This window comes from Arvicola amphibius, chromosome 6, assembly GCF_903992535.2.
Source record: "Arvicola amphibius chromosome 6, mArvAmp1.2, whole genome shotgun sequence".
In the NCBI taxonomy this organism is placed as follows: domain Eukaryota; kingdom Metazoa; phylum Chordata; class Mammalia; order Rodentia; family Cricetidae; genus Arvicola; species Arvicola amphibius.
In genome coordinates, this window is record NC_052052.2 from 35,584,152 (window position 1) to 35,590,151 (window position 6,000).

The window sequence follows — 6,000 nt, forward strand, 5'->3', positions numbered from 1 at the left end:
TACTGAGAAAACTGTACCGGGTGCTCAACAGTAACTGACACACCTACAACACAACCCTACCACAGGACTCGGAACACCACGGAAGTAAGGGCTGGGAGACAGACTGTAAAAGCCAAAAGGCGGTCTGCTGTGAGATAAAATCGTGTATATTACAGGGAAGAGGCACCAATAAAATCTCAAAAGATATAGTCACCTAGACAAGAGCTGCACAATGAAAACGCCAGTTGATATGCCAACACAGTAGAAATCGCACAGGGCCCCATCTTGAGATGAAGAGTGTGGTGATCTGAATGAAAATGCCCCTAAACTTAAATATTAAGATCCGGGGCAGCCAGGCTATACAGAATCCCTGTCTCAAAAACAACTAAAATGCAGACATTTATGTATGGATTGATATACATACAGCTCCTTCAAGAATGCTGCCAACACCACTACACTCTGCACTTTGGACCTTCCTATGACTCAGCAGTTAAAGAGTATCTGGTAGAGAAAAAGTCTGTCACAGAAATATGACAGAATCCTGATTGTTTTAATATTTCATGGGCTTTTGTTTTGCTTTGTTTTCCAAGAAAGGGTTTCTCTGTGTAGCTTTGGAACATATCCTGGAACTCACTCTGTAGACCAGGCTGGCCTCAAACTCTCCGCCTCTCTCTGCCTCCCAAGTGCTGGGAATAAAGGTGTGTACCGCCACTGCCCAACTAATATTTTATGTTTCAGTATAGTTTATGTTTCAGAAATAGTTAACATAAGCAAAGTAGCTGGTATGTAATGGGTATTCAAAAATATTCAAGTGTATTTTTGTCAATTTATGAATTATTGTTGTGGGATATGTCCCTACTTCTGTTTAAGATACTTTTGTATATTGATACAAATGTAAGATTACTTTTGTTATACTGTATATGTTTCTGTTTAGGATATTTTTGCATATTGTTCCAAACTAAAGTTATTTCTACCTCTGGTTAAGATATTTTTGTATATTGTCATAAATTCCAAGTTATTGTCCTTATACTGTCCATCTGTTTCTATTTTTGCATAAGCGTTACCTCTCCAGCTTGTTTAATTTTGTTATGTGAAGCTTTAGTCCTTAAGCTATATAGGTTAATAAGAACTACAGGTTAATGGTCACCCATTTGTCACTTAAAGTCGTGGTAGTTACGGTTTTGAGGCATACAGAGATATGTTCCAAATAGACAGGTGATCTTCAAAGACCTACAGAATATGGCATTTAAAATGTTTTAATAACTTAGAATTCTTCCATTTTGTTTTTGAAGATAGGGTTTCTCTGTGAAGCTTTGGTGCCTGTCCTGGCAATAGTTCTGTAGACCAGGCTGTTCTAGAACTCACAGAGATCTACCTGCCTCTGCCACCCAAGTGCTAGGATTAAAGGTGTGTGCCACTGCCTGGCTAGAATTCTTTAGATGTGAGACATGTTTGCTCCTAGCAGCACCAATCTACTTCCAAGAGGATGATTGGGCACCAAAGATACTCTATATGGAGTTTGTTTCTCTTTTGGCAAAACTGTCCTATTGGGCAAGAAACTGCCCTTGCTTTGGCTGCTGACAGTTAAGTACAGTGTCCAATCTGGGCCAGCAGGACACAAAGAAAAGAGACTGCCAAACTTTGCCAAGACAGGGTAGAAAAATCCTTTAAAATTTCCTGCTTCTGAAAATGGTCTGTCAGATATTCTAGGCCTATAGCCAAAGTTTAATGTCCCAACATTGCAAAGAAACCTTGGGTGACTCTCCAGTCAGCCAGCTGTTTCTGATACTTCTATCATTTCTTGCATTTTTTAGAAGTTGCTATTGGCACGTCCTGCTTACTCAGATAATATTATTTCCCTTCTCAGGTCTTTGATGGGGTTGAAGACAGCTACAGTTACTGTTCGCCTCAATCTTTTTTATAAAAGATTTATTTATTATGAAAACAGTGTTCTGCCTGCATATATGACTGCAGCCCGTATCGGAGGAAACCAGAGCTCATTATGGATAGTTGTGAGCCACCATGTAGTTACTGGAAACTGAACTCAGGGCCTCTGGATGAGCAGCCAGTGTTCTTAACCACTGAGCTGCCTCTCCAGCACAGTTCTCCCAAATCTTAGCAAAGGACATCTTAGGTAGAAAACTTAGATTTTTCATAAAAGAACTATTGAAATATCTCTATAATTTGCCAATTACCTATAGTCTAGACATCTAGAATTTGTTTCCTACTTGATACTGTTCTTGTTTGTAGTTTCATTTTTGTTTAGGTTATTACCTTTTCTTTCTACCGGACAATATTTGGTAATAGTTCTTATTGCATACAGTTTTATGCTAGGATTACAACCTTCTTAATTAGACAAAAAGAGGGAAATGTGGGAATTAGGTCCTATAAGCCAATGGTATTGGGGTAGCTTGGCCCAATGGGTGTGGTCTTCTCTGGAAGTATATGACATGATAAAATCCGGAAAGAAGAGGTACATGCTCTTGGGTGCCGGTGAGTTGGCAGCGAGTCATAGAGCATGCATGGCTGGCTGGCAGCTGGGTTCTGATCCCCTTTGGGAACGAGCAGTGACTACGGAAACGGTGAAGAATCTGTAGTGGCAGCAGCTTCGTTCTGTATTGTGGGTTTTATTGTTTGGCACTTATTAATAAATCTGACTTGATCACAGAGTTCCCTCCCTCTTTATCCTATGGATTTAGATAGGGAATGACCCTTTATGAGGGACACTCATCTATTCTGTATTTATTTGGTACTAACGTTACTGCACATCTAATTGTTTGCACTTAGCTTACTGCTTCCTCTCCAAGACTGAGATAAAAGGGATCTGTAAGAGAATATGGATTCTTTGGGGACAGATTAAGACTAAGGTGCTGAGGTTGACCCTTCACTGTGGATAAGCAGATGGCTTAAATATTAAGCACCAGCCTGTGCTGGTGTCTCATGAATCTTGTTTCATGGAAGGAAGGTTTTTGAGTCTGTTCTGATTACACAAGGGATCTCTCTACATACTGCATAATCCAGCACAGCTTAGCAAAGCCAGGGTACCACAGTTTCGGAACTTGTGGCAGCTTTAATAAGCATGGTTTGTGACTGGAAAGATGGCCCAGGCAATAAAGTGCTTCTATGCAAGTGTGAGGAACTGAGTTCAACTGCCAGTACCCTGCCTGTAATCCCAGAACTGGGGGGAATCCCTGGGGCTCAATGACTAGCCAGTCTAGCTGAATTTGTGAGCTCAAGGTTTAGTGAGGCTCTGCCTCAAAAAATACAGTAGCACTGGGTATAGTGGCATACACCATTAATCCCAGCAGAAGCAAGTGGATCTCTGTGAGTTTGAGGACAGCACCATCTATACAGAGTTCCAATACATCTAGGACTTAAAAAAAAATAAGTAGATAAATAGCTAAGTAGAGAGTGATTGAGGAAGATGCCTGATGTCAACTTCTGGCCTCCACATTGCACACACACATCCATGCACAAAGAGAGTAAGAAAACAACACAGGTAAAGATTCTCTGATGCTATTCTATCAACAAGAAAGATCTATGTGCTCTCTCTGTGAGGCTTCTGTGCCTGGTAGACTGGATGTGGTGGAAGTATTACTGTGATAGTTCCTGAGTCCAGCTTGTAAACTCTTGTAGTTTTCATTCTCCACTGCTTAGAATGTTTACTATCAGAACCAGCCATCACGTGGTCGAAAGAAATCCAAGCAACTTTTGGTGAAACTCAGTTCTAGCAGAGCACCTGGAGAGAAGCCAACATAAAATTATCAGTCATGTGAATGAGCCTTTTTGGAAGAAATTAACTGATATTATATGGAACAAAGATAAGATGTAACCCAAATTTGAGGTCCTAAGTAAATTTTTTCTTACAGTTTAAGTTATTAACTTTTGCTAAATAGCAAGATACTAACCTGCTCAAAGAACCAACTAGAAATGAAGTATGCCTTTGCCAGACTGATCTTTCCTAGAAATGACTCCTTGTAAAACCCTTGTCAGAGACAGGCATCTGGGTTTCTTTTCTGTCTTTCAACATAAAATATTATTTTCTTCTGTTGCTTAGCATATTTGGCAGGTAATAGGCAGGATGTGAAACCATTACTCAATTTACTGTATTTGGTTAACCATTCAGGGAGAGACAGCAAAAAACCCACTACATTTTGACATATGTAAGTATTCAAGCAAGTTTTTGGACCCAAAGCCTTGTGTGGAATTCTTTGTTCTGGTGTTCTACTATGAAAACAATAAAGCATTTTTATGTTTGACACAAGGTCTTCCTTACAAGTCAGCCAGTGGCGTCCTAGACTCCTCACATACCTCACACCCTTAAGCTAGCTCCAGTCACCAGAAGAGACAGTCACCCAGGGGAATATGCACAAAAGAAAGGCCATTTACTTTGATATGATCCTTTTATTTCCATTTTAAGGAAAATATTCTTTAAAACATTTCTTAATTGTGTCTTTCCACCATGTGGCTCCACAGAGTGAATTCAAGTCACCAGGTTTGCCCGCAAGTAGCCTAGCTTGCTGAAACACTCACTGGACCTAAGTAACTTTTTTTTTTTTTTTTTTTTTTCTTTTTTGGTTTTTCGAGACAGGGTTTCTCTGCAGCTTTTTTAGAGCCTGTCCTGGAACTAGCTCTATGTAGACCAGGCTGGCCTCGAACTCACAGAGATCCGCCTGCCTCTGCCTCCCGAGTGCTGGGATTAAAGGCGTGCGCCACCACCGCCCGGCTGCCTAAGTAACTTTTTAAAAAGGCAACCCAGAGACAGAGGCAGGCAGATTTCTGTGAATTGGAGGTCAGCCTAATCTACATAGCAAGTTCTAGGCCAGCCTAGAACCTAGAACTATGGTGAGCTATAACCATTCGTTGTATTATGCATGTGTACGTTTGCAAGCCATAGCACACAAGTGAAGGTCAGAGGGCAACCTTCAACTTTTTCTCCTTCCACTGTGGATTCCAAAGGGACGGAGTTCTGGCTTCCAGGCTTGCACAGTTAAGTACCTTTATTGTCAAGGCCATTTTGCAAGCAAGTCTTTAAGAGTCATATGTAGCCCAGGCTGGCCTCAAACTCATTATTTGATGATGGTCTTGACCTCCTGATCCTTCTGTCTCTACCTCCTGAGAAGTGGGATCACAGGTAGGGCTCACCATGTTCAGCTCAACATGGCCTGCTACCTCTTTCTAGTATGACTGGTTGTCCTTATTCTTAGAAATCCCTGTCTTAGCTGGAGGGTTGGAACCTTCTGAGCTTGTATTGGAATTTCCCTATAGCACAAATAAAAACCCAGAGACAGACACTGGGGTTCAACCTGAAGATCAGAAAAACAAAGCAGCTAGCCACTGGCTCTTATCTCTACCTCAGACCAAAAATGGGTGAGATCCTGTCTGCACAAATCCTGAAGACTCTTCCCCCTTATAATCCTCTCTGTCTAGCCATATCGCTCCTGTTTCCACCTCCCTAATGCTGGGATTAAAGGTGTATGATCCAAAGTGCTAAAATCACCTTTGTGTGAACCGTTTCTCTTTTAGACAGATTCAATCAGAGTGGCCTTGAACTAACAGAGGTCTGCCTGCCTCTCCCAAGTCCTGGGATTAAAGGTGTGTGCCACCACTCCCTGGCCTGGACTAGTGTGGTACTTTGCCCTCTGATCCTCAGGTAAGCTTTATTTATTAAAACATAAATAATATATCACTATATTTCCCACAGGTGTTCTAGGTCACAATTGGTCAGTAAAATTACAGCCTACAAGTCAAGACTTATTCTTATTTACTTCTTTGAGATAAGGTTTCTTTAGGTAGCCCTAGCTGTTCTGGAACTCACTCTGTAGACCACACTAGCCTCAAACTCAGAGATCTGCCTGCTTCTCTCTCAAGTGCTGGGATTAAAGGTGTGTACCACCACTGCCTGGCCCCTTTTCTAAAAAAGCAACGCAAAACAAAACAAAACAACAACAACAACAAAAAAAACCCAGACATGGTCTAATCCCAAGGGGCCATCTAGACCATATTATTTTTTCTTTTTTA